Raw genomic sequence first — 12,334 nt, forward strand, 5'->3', positions numbered from 1 at the left:
CCCTTTCCTATTTGCCCATTTCTGTTCCCCTCTACCCTTAAAAGAACCTAATTATAAGAATGAGATCACTAAGCAATTGAAACTAACTCCTGACTTATGCTTTCCTGAATGCACACCGTTGTCTAACCTGTTGATTCTTTTCCTAGATAAAAAGAAGTAAGAATGAATAATTAAGCAGTTAAAAAAATGACTAGCTCTCTACTCCCAACAGCCTCCTTAGCAATCCTGCAGGTAAATCACATGGGCAAGATAACAACTGAAGAACAAGTCAGCCAGTCTGCACTCAATGGAGAATGATGCAGAACTCAACCTCCTGCCTCAATGGTTCACTAAGATTCTTTCCCCACCCCATTTTTCCCTTTAAAACCTGTCATGGCTGAGCAGAATCTTCTGAGTTGGTCTCTGGACATGAGTCCACCTTCTCCCCAGGTTGCCGGCTTTTCTGATTAAAGCACCTTTCCTTTCTACTGACACTTGCCTCTCGAGTTATTGGCTTATGAGTGGTGAGCAGCCATATATGGGTTTGGTAACACCTAGACTTGCAACCGTGCACTTGAATGAGCTACAAAACAAGGGGTGGCAAAAGCCTCATTTAACTCAGTGTTTACAAAATAATTTCTGTGTGCCAGGCAGAAAGCAAGTCTGTGTGAGGAGAGGGAAGAAGTATAATTTGGTTTGTGTACTGAAGGAGATCACAATTCATATAATCATATGGAATTAAAATGCTAACAGTATTATTGTCAAATATATAATGGAATTTGTCACAAAAATAGATGAAAACTTTTTTTATGATTCAGCAAGCATCCTGACAATATGATTGATTTTGTGCCTTTTTCCCTCTTAGTTGCCCATTATCTGAGAGAAGATAAAACCTAAACCTTTAATGAAAGTTTGGAGAGAAGACTGAAGGCTGGGAAAAAAATAAGCCCAAGTAATTACCTCATTTATACACAGAGACTCATTAAGGTCTCGTTTCCTTTGCTGTAAATGAAAACAAAGATGTGATTGATTCATTCAGATGTTAGATTTTGCTAATTTTTACAAGCTAGTATTCAGCATTGAAATAACCAACTCTGCATTACTAGGTCTCTTCAACTCTCTGCTTTACTTTGAATGAAAATATCTCCTTTCTTCATTACTACTTCTGAATAATTCCTGGGAAAATGTTGAAATCAAGTCTCTGATTAGATAATACTAGTCCTAGTTATTAAACAAAATCAGAATTGACACTTAATGAATATTTAACTATTTAGAGTTTCCAATGATGTATTTACAGGAAAAGACCAAATGTAGACACTCGTAGATGGCTAAGAAATGCACTTGACTTTTGTCTGTGACAACACTGGCTCACTGAAGCTTTCAGCAGCTCCAGCAGGTTCATATATGGAATAGTTTAGCTTTGGTTTAGAATTAAATAGTGATTTAAAAAATACCAATGACCTTATTAGCATATATGTAAAGATTTTGTCAGGAAGCTAAAGAGGTAAGTCTATACTAAGGTTTTTCTTTCAAGATGGTATTAATCCTTCTGGTGAAAGAAAAATTCAGTATAACTGTTAGTGGGAAGCAAACTCCATGAGGGATTTCAAAAGTGTAAAAACAATAAATTGAATATAATTATTTCAAAGAAACTTCTCATTTAGTAAAAAAAATTTTTTGCAGTTATTTGATATCATGGAATCAATTGTGTTAGAACCAAAGTTATGAAGTATATGAGAGAGAAAATATTCACCAAGGCATATGGACACTCGACTTACTGCTTTTCCTTTAATGTTAACACTGAAAGACCTCCCCAGTGGGTAGAGCCCCCTGGCAGCCAGTGAAGGAGCCAGGCACTGGAAGGCCCTCAGCAGTTCTGAACACCTCCCAGGGGGGTGCAAAGTCCAAGTTGACTCTGGGCACAGCAGGCAGCGGCAGGCAGAGCCCTGGCTCCAGGGATTGACCCCGTGACAGTGAACAGGATTTCCTCTGCGTGTCTGCGGAGTACCAGTCTCCAGGCTTCTTACGACAAATTAGAACAGTTGGCCGTCCTCACGGAGGTTTCTAAGGCTGGGCCTCTTTTTACAAGTTTTGTTTGGCTAGAGTAGTTTCCCTCTTTCCTGTCATTTGTCTACAGTGACAGATGGAAGGACCTAGAGACTCGACTTCCTTCTTACCCCGACCCCCTGCAGAGGGGATCCAAGGGAAAAAGAGGACTCATGCATGACTCCTCGAGCTATCAAATTTTGCCTCAAAAACTGTATTTGACATGGTAGCAATACATTCCAAAATGATGGTGAAAGAAATGCTCACTTTGATATTTTCATCCTAAATGCATGCTTCAGACGAAGCCAATTTTTCCCTCAAAAGTTTGCTGTCATTTAAGAGCATACTAATTATGCTGACTTAAAAATCATAAAAATTTTGAACTATGGTTGTCCTTTGACATAAAAGTAGCTGTAACCTAGGTTACATTAACCAGCTCTTTGGTTGGCAGGTGTGGAGAGCTCCCTGGCCTAAAGCGGTGGTCCTCTAACCTTGGCCTGGGAAAGACTCATGAAAGGACTGGAAAAAATGCTTATTATCAGGCTCATCCATAGAAATTCTGATTCAGTAGTTTTGGGCTGCTGCTCAGCAATCTTTTAAATAATGAAATCAATAACTTTAGTGTAGGTGGGCCATGGCTGTCTCAGAAACACTGGCTTAGACAATGTGTTCTCAGAGGGTAACTGCAATTAGAGGGCTATCAACATATAACCTTGACAGACATACACATGAACCAAAAAGCTTCAAGTGCTTTGCTTATGAATCCTCACAAAGCAACTCTGAGGTGGGCAGGGGACAGGAAATAATATTCTATAGAGAAGCTAAGGTAATTTACTCAAAGTGACTTAACAAATTTGTGTTTGAACAGCTGTTGGAACTAGAGCCTCTGGCCTCCTGAGCCCTATACTCTCTGCACAAGATCTACACTTCCAGCATTATGGAGCACGTGCTGCCCTCTGTGCTGTCAGCTCCTCTGAGATATTGTTTGATATTTCTATTACATCTATTGTAGAGATACACATGTCACATGTCAAAGAGCAAATGATAATCTGATTTGGAAATGTTACCACTGTGTAGTTGATTGTCTATACTTGCCCCGTGACTTCTGCATCCACTACTCACCCCTGAACCTTCTAAAACTGCATCCCTTCTATCGAGTCATTAACCATGCTCTCACCAGGGTCACACAACTTTTCTTGTTGCAAAATCCAAAGAACAGCATTTGGGTCAAGGTAATGGAACAAACATTTTCTATCTCACTTCCTGCAACATAATTCTTGGGATGACATAAAAACTTTTAATAAAGGATAAATCTACAACTTCATTAAGAAATGAGAAAGGGTGAAATAAGTAAATTGGAAAATTTGAGGAATTCCTGAAAGATTAACAGCAAATTGGTGAAATAGAAAAAGAACAAGTATGAAGAAATAGGGGCCAAAATTTACACAGAAAAGAACTACCAGAGGTTTCAATGATATTTCAAAGTAAAGAATTGAAAAGGCATTCTAACAGCTTTGCTTCTGTTGTCCCTCACCCCACCCCCCACTAAGCAGTGCAGCGCTGTTTACATATAGGCTAATTAATCCCTGAGAACTGCTTTCTAAAACACATAGGTAATCTTCTCAGGGGAGTGTTCATTTAGGAATAATGGGTCTCATCACAAGAAAAAAAATGTGTAACTATGTGCAGTGACGGATGTTAACTGGGCTTACTGTGGAGATTATTTCATGCTATATACAAACACTGAATCATTGTGTTATATGTCTGAAACTAATATAATGCTGTGTGTCAATTATACCTCAGGAACAAGATTATTGGGGTTTAATTTATGTTATCATTGAGATAATGACATAATTAACAAAAACTGCTAACATTAATAAAACATGTACTATGTGCCAGGCCCTGTTCTAAGCAGCTTATATGTACTGGACCATTTATTCTTCACCCTAACCTTACAAGGTAGATTCTGCTACTTTCTCCATTTCAGCGAGAAACAGAGGGATCAAGTGGCTTGCCCAAGATCACACAGCTAATTCACAGTAGAGTTGTCATACAAACTGAGGTAGCTGCAGAGGTATGTGTGTCTAGCCAACATGCAACTCCAGGTCTTGACAGCAATCAAAGAAGGGGAAAAAAGGCAAAACAGCTAAACCCATGAAGGGGTACATGAGATTCTGTACTTCCCTCATAGAAATTGGGTGAGGTAGTGTTTGGTCCAGTTATACATCCAGAATAGCTGAGAAAGTTCATACCCACTATATACCCCAATCAGCCATGTCCTTCATGCAAAAATATAACATATAAGGGATAACAGATATTTGAGAAAAAAAAAAAACAAAGGGAAAAACAAAGATCAATAAACAGAATACCTTGCCCTGAGGAAAAAGAAATATAGAAAACAGAGAAAATTCTTAAATATTCTTAATAGTACCCTCAGGGATACAAGAAAATACTTAGTCTATAAAAGAAAAAAAGAGCAATCATAAAAGGAGATCGAGTTGTTGGAAAGTAAATACATGATTACTGAAATAAAACATCCAGTACATCCATCGACCAAATTCTAGAACAGTCATTTCTCGAGACTAGATTAATAATCTGGAAGATAAATTCAAGAAAATCTTATAAAACATAGAGCAAAAAGATAAAGAACTTGAAGAACTAACGGATGTGGAGAATAAATATATGTTCAACCTCTGTCTAAGGAAATTTCAGAAAGATAGAACCAAGACAATAAAATAAGGAATAACAAAAGAAAATTTCTCTAGGTTAAATAAAGGCACAAGACTCAGACTGAAAGGGATTATCAGATGCTGAACAGTAAAATAAATTCTGATGGTGGAGGAAAAAACAATGACAATAACAAAATAACCTTGAAATACACAGGAATACATCCAAACATCTACTGTACAAGCTATAATAAAATAATTTTGAAGGGTATAAAAGTAGTCCTACATGGATAGAAAATTGATTCCCCCCCAAATTGTTCTACTGATACAATTTAATGCAATTCTAATAAAAATCCTAGTAGGAACATGTGCAAAACTTCAAAAGTTAGAGGTAAAATTCATATAGAAGGATAAAAGACCAAGAATCACTAAGATAATTTTGAAGAAGAATGAGTTGCTTATCAGGTAGTGAGACAATACACAGAATAAATAAGACCACATGGTGTTGGTACAAGAAAGGACCACCAATGGGACCGAGTAGAGAACCCAGAAATGTGGAAATTCATTATACTACAGAAAGCGGGGTAAAATCCGTGGGGAAAAGATAAAGTAGTTAACACATTTTTCAAGGACAAATTATTTTCCATGTTGAACCAACTATGATCCCTGCCTCATACAACACAGAAACTTAATTTTAGATTGATTAAAAATCAAAACATGCCAAGTGAACTGTAAGGCTTTTAGAAGGTAACATATTGAGAGATCTTTGTGACGCAGTAAAGTTGACTAAGGAATTTCATTTCTAGGTATTAAACCTAGAAGATTTTGCACACATGTCCACAAGGAGACGTGTACAAAAATGCTCCTTTTACAATCTCTTGCAATAGTGAAAAACTTAGGAAAAAATCTAAAATAAATAAATACTTTGAAGTATATGCATACCAATATGAAAAAAAGAAAAAAAATTAAAAAGCAAATAAATAACACTAAACTGTATAAAACTATTTACTCTACTTATAGATGTTTTAAACAGTATCATGAAAATATTTATATTTGTGTACATAATTCACATATATAAAGTTTCAAAACATCACTTCATATCATTTATGGAAACACATGCATATAGTGAAAATATAAGATCATGCATAAGAAAGAAACAAACCAACCTCAGGAGAGTGGCTCCCTCTGAGGGGTGAGAGGTGAATAGAACAAGGAAGAGCTAAGCAGGACCTTCAATTAAATCTATAATGTTTTATTTTATCTGTAAACATACGGGTACTATGTTCTTGGCTGTGCTTTTGTGTATGTTTATAGTATTCCGTGAGATATTGAGCTATTAAGACAAAAGGCACTGAACTTAATAAAATGAGCAATGTGCTTTCTCATAGCAAACAAGTCAACTTCTCCAGCACCTGGGAATCTTTCAGCAGGAAATGTCTAATAGTAATTGCTCACACTAATGCTTTAATATGCACTACATGAGGATATAACCTCCTATAATGATTATGAGTAAGCACTTTTTATTCCAAGGGCCTCCTGGGAGTGAGGAAAGAAATTTGAGTGGAAAGCCCCATCCAGCTGTCAGGCCCCCATTCCCTGAGGCTGTGGCCACTCTAAGCATTCCTGGAGGAACCATTCTCACACCCTCAGGAAGGATTTAGACCGCCTTTCATCCTGTGTTAATTAATGGGACTATATGCTTACAAACATTCTCCAGGGACCAGAGATAAGTGAAGAAAGTGGGAGTAGGAGAGATCAGGGTTTTCTTTGAAGTTTAGTATATTTCTCTTCTAACAATATAGTAAATGAAATGGAGTCATCATCATCCATAGACACAGACTATACTGAGGACACACAACTAAGGTCTCACATGATGGGTGAACAGCACGGATGTCCAGTAAAGCCCAGGATAGCCCAGGATTAGACCTTTAAATGGGCTGCACAGAACCCATGGAAAAGAAACCCCAAGGACCTCATGGTCCTTTGGAACAGCTATGCTCTTGTCAATCAGCGAATAACCACACCTAGGTCCCAGAGATAGCTAGGCATGGAACTCACAGTACATATGTAGGGACAGACATTTACTGTTGCTCTTTGATCTCAGTTTGGATTTGAAATAATAATGCTCTGTTCTCTTTATATGTAAAATACAGTCCTTAACTTTTATACAGCACTTTCAGATATGTAATTTCACTTAATTCTTACAGCTCCCCAATGTGGTTGGTTGTGTGCTGTGGGGAAAAGTCACAAAGGGGCAGGAACTTTTCCCAAATTCTCTAGTAAAAGAAGCCTACAGCCAGCTTTGTTGAGGTTTTCTAACTGTTGTACATTGAAACTGTGAGAGAAGACTTCTATGTCAATTCCTGTTTCTCTTATTCTAATCCCATTGGGCAGTACTTACTGATGGAGCGAGAGTACTGGTCTGGCTGCCTCAGGGTCACCCACAGTGCTCGCTAAAGCAAAGCTGGCTGGACCCCACAACTAGGGATTATGACTTTAGAGGTATGAGTTGGGTACTATCTAAGAATCTAATTTTTTTTCAAAGTTTTTCAAAGTTCCATAGGTAATTCTTAGGTATTTGCTAATTTGGAGAATCAGCATAGAATAAAAAGATAAGATCACTGTAAATGCTTAAAGTAGGGGTTTAGGGTGCACATAGAACTGAATTATATTTCAAATAAGTTTATTATAAAATATTTTTGCAAGGGCTTCCAAATGAAGGGACTTGAAAAATGAAGTAAACTTTAGGTATTTTTATTTTGACATTCAATATTATAAGCAGTGTGCTGGAGCTGACTTGTGCTGGAGCAGCTTCGTGAAGGCCAACTGTTAAGTTTTCAGGAATTTTGCCATTCAGTTGTTACACTTGTATTGTAGCTTGTATTGTATATTGTATGTAACCATAAGTTGTTACTTGTAGCTTTAGACCAGCTATGGTGGAAATATTTACACTACAGAAATCAAAAAATGCTATAAATCAGGGGATTTTTCTCCCTTGGGATACTTGTTACAAATTTACCATCTACCACCCCCTACCCCCGTTGTAGAGAATGTAAGAAACAGTGTATTATAAGCATAAACATTTTATACAGCGCTGTTTCATCCAATTAAACTTCATGCCAAGAATATTTTATATTCATCAACCACTAACCACTTTCCGTTTGACATTCATCACAGAATTTTATTCAAATATAATGTTTTAAGCTTGAAAGTCTAATTTTGTTCATCCTTTCACATTTTTATGTCATAGAATATGTACACAAATTAAAAGTAGAGATTTAATTTTTTTCCCCTATGATCATAAGGCTCTAAGTTTTAAATGATTTTTTTTCTGGATTGAGTTATCAGTACTATTACTAGTAGTTGACAGTTGATCAAAACAGCACGTATAAATAATGTATAAATAATTCCTAATTATAATAAGCATCTTTTGATGTAAAAGACGCATCATTTGGAGGTGCATCTTTTAATAAAATGGATGGGGCTGTTAAGATTAGTTTATGTGTTCAAGGATAAATATTAGCCATTGCTAGAATGAGACTGACCCCAGCCTGAGCTTTATTACTCCTTTTCCTTATTTAATGGAAAAAAAAAAAAGCTTGTTTTAAAAAAAAAAGATAGGAATGAAAATAATTCAGTAGTAGAATTCCTCAATTCTCTAAATTCCTTCTCAGTTACAGGCCAAAAATCTCAGGGTGATCTAGTTATCAAAAATAATTATTTGTTGTAATATGATAATTTGATTAAGTTCTCTTTCAGTTCTATTGAAAGCAAATACTTGGGAAACTATTAAATTTCAAAGGGATTGCCCATAGTAGTTGGTCATTCCCTTTCTCACTACCAACTGCAATATTTCTATTTCTTCATTTCCTTCTGAAGGTTTTCCCACTCCGAAGCAGTGCACCATGGTAAGAATAAGAATGGGTGAAAACTGTGCTCTCTTTTCCTTCCTGGTAAAGTGTAGAAAAGATGGCTTTGAAAAGGGAGGTGAGAAAGGAGAGCCAACTTACAAGGTGACTCTTCAGACTGATCTACATTATGAATGATCAAATATGGAAACTGAAGACTTGGAAATTGATTTCCGTGAACAAGTGATGCTCTCGTGGCCCTGAGATGGTCTTCGTGTACGCCCAGTAGAACCACGCAGCCTGAATGGCCCTGATCTGAACCTCCGCCCACACCTGAGCCATCCACCCTCCCAGTTCTCTCTTTAGAGGCATCAAATAACTTCACTTCTCCTTTGACTTAAGTGCACACAGCACTTTTACAGTTAAGTGTTTGTCACTTACCCAGGTCTGCCTCTATATAAATTATGGAACTAACTTTCTAATGAACAAATAATTATACACAAATTCAACTTTATTGGTCACAGAGACAAAGCCTAACATCCAGGATTTACAGGTTAAATTGGGTGGTCCCATGATCTATTGTAATCATAAAAGTTCTTCAATGCCTTTTACCAGTTTCTCTTTCCTCTTTTCCCAAAACCCCATCTGTTTCAATATGAAAAGGAATACTTCTCTGAAGTAGTGGAAATAGTTTTGAAATATCTTTCTTCATTTTTAAGTAGTGAATTTTCCAACTATTTAGAGTAATAATACTTAAACTTTTTTCCCAAGGAATATCATGAAAGATGGACATTTGTCCTCATAAGAAAATGCATTTTTGAAAATATCAATACATGTAAAATGTACCTTCAATTGCAGAGAATGTCATCAGTTCTATGAAGCCATGGGCCCCAGTTAAGGAACCCTTTTGGCAACACATTAGGAATAATAGAGACAGATTATATCTTAGAACATATAGTGTACAACATTTTAAATAACTAAAATAGATAAACAATATTTTAACACAAAAAATTTTGATAATTATTTACAAAAAAATGGGCTAGTATTTCTTAAAATGGTCAATTTCTCTAGCATATTTGAAGTATTTCAACGTGCAGTGTCTCCATGCTATAGAAGCTGAATCACAGGACTTGGAGTCAAACACACAGAGATCCTGATTTTAGGGTCTCATTTTGTTGTCTCTATGACCTTGAATCATATCCATAGCTTCTGAGCCTCTAATATTACTTATTTGCTAAATGTGGATAACATCCCCACCTTGTAGGGCTGCTGTGAGGATGAAATAAAGTAATAAAAGGAAATGTCTAGTACCATGTCTCACATGTGAGAGTACTTAATGAATGGTAGCTGTCACTTTTTTAATTTAAATTAACTCTTTTAGGAACATTTCCATTTCATAAAGTGAGGTGCACAAGTAGGTTCTTCTTAACAAAAGCCTGAAGGAAATATAAGACTGAGAAGGTATGAAAAGTAGGATTTTTGGACTCTTCAAAGAGACGGGAACTCTTTGATGGATGTTTGGAATCTAAGCTGCTTATTTTTGGATCTTATATTCTCTTCGTGGATCAAAAGCCACACCGATGAACTCTGTTGGAAATGAACACACCAGGATTTACTCTTAGACTCATGCAAAAGTGTAAGATGCCCCTGTGAAATTCCTGTAGTAGTTAACGAGAAATACTGTTATAAATCTTTTTTCAGATCAATGAGAATAGTAGGCCTCCTAAAATTCCTGGTCCTTAGGCAATAAGAAAGGGATCTGTTGTCAATTTAGAGTTATGTAGTTAAGATTATAAACAAGGGGTATATTTAAAAACATTTATCCAGAAGAGTGAAGAATGGCTTTGGTATAGATTTTTAAGAAAATTGACCTTCTCCTCCAGGTCACTACTCATTCCCTCCAAGTGACACAATGACAAAATGTTTATAAACGTAATAATTTTAATCACACAAAAGAGAAATATGAAATCAAAGTAAATCTTATTTCTTTTTCCCCCCGAAACCTCAGGTGAAGAATCATTTACCAAACAGTATTTCTGAAAGTTTGGAGAAGTCTACATTTTAATAAAAAAGCCAAACATCTCTAGTGATGAATTTTAAGCCAGTGAAAATTAAAAAGATCAAACTTCAAACCTCTCAGCAAGATAGTTTTGAAAGGAAATGCTAACAGCCCCACCACTGGGTGCTGCTATGATAAATAGATGAACCCTTCTGTATGTGCCCTGATTCCAGTTACACCCATTGGCCAGAGCCACTATTGGCCAAACCCTCCTGCTGTAACCACTAGGCACTGATGAGAAAGGTGCCAGAAATAATAAGTTGGAGCTCAGGCAAAAGCTAAGAGGAAACACTTGATGTCAGATATGAGCTTGCCATTGTTTTGAGAGAACATGGATGAAGGAAAGAGTAAATGCCTGTGTGTTTGAGACTTGATGTATATATGCTGACTATCAGAATAGATCTTATTTTCCCTGGCTACTCCCAACTGCCACAAGATCATCTTTTTCTGATATTTACTTTAATGGTGACATTCATTTCCAGCTGCTATCCAGAGTTATTCTAGTGTTAAGAATGTTTTTTTAAAATAACAAATATATGAAATTATAAAACATCAGACAGATGTTTATCAACATTAGCCAAGCTCATTTCATATGGTTGTGACATTATATCCATTCATGGGGAATTCATTTTGCTAAAGGGGACAAATAACCTCATATGCCTCCCATGCTTATACTCAGCTTTTGTCATCCCTAGTATGTGGTAGGAAAGCAGCAAGGGAGAAAATCTCACACACACAAAAAAAATGTACATCCATTCTCCTCATGGCTGTTCCTATCAAGATGTCTCCATAAAGGCCACAGCTGATCCTACAGAGAAGGACAAGACTGGTAGCTCCTGTCAACGAAAGCCACAGAGACTCTGGAAGCTAGTCAATGTTAAATTGACCTAGAATCATGTAGTTTCCGCACTTGGCTTTTCCTGTTTAGTAAGCCACAAGGCAATTTAACTTGCCATTTATATATAAGACTTTGTTCAGTGACGCCAATTCCATCTGAACTGTATAATAATATTTATATCTCCAAAGTACCAATGAGAACCACAGAATTTTAGAGCCAAAAGGGACCCAAGAAATGGTAATATTGAAAGATACAATTCAATAAATATTCAGAAGTTACTTTGTGTATATCTATTATGTGCCAGACCCTGAAACTACGAAAGCAAATGTCATTGTCCCCACTCTTAAGGAGCTCACAGTCCAGGAGGAAAAAAGATTCACAGGGAACAAAATTACACTACAATATGACCATGCTCACTAACAGAGGAACAGACATTGGAGCAGGAAGGAGGTAATAATTAATCTTTTAAAGTCAGTTCCGGCTTCCCAGAGAAGGCAGATTTTTGTTCAGTTAGGAAGGATAAGATATGTCACCCCACAGAAGGTGGAGGAGAAAGATACAGGGAGGAAGGCCAGAGGGAAAAGGTATTCCAAGAATAGAAAAGAGCATGAACAAAACAAACACAGGGTTGTTAACCTACATGTTGTATTTGTGTAACAAGAGTAAAATCTGGATGACATGAAGCATGGGATGAGTGGAAGAAAAGTGCTGCTTAACTTGGTCCCAAACAGTGAGGAACCATGGGTAATTTTTAGCAAAGGAGTGGCATAGTTATATCTAGCCTTTAAAAATTAACTCTGATGGTAAAGTGAAGGATGGATTGAAAAGGGAAATGTGAGGGAAAAGCTCTAAAGGTACCCAATGAGAATGAAAACTATACAAAAAGTACTGATTAATT

This window comes from Phocoena phocoena, chromosome 5 (assembly GCF_963924675.1).
Source record: "Phocoena phocoena chromosome 5, mPhoPho1.1, whole genome shotgun sequence".
NCBI lineage: Eukaryota > Metazoa > Chordata > Mammalia > Artiodactyla > Phocoenidae > Phocoena > Phocoena phocoena.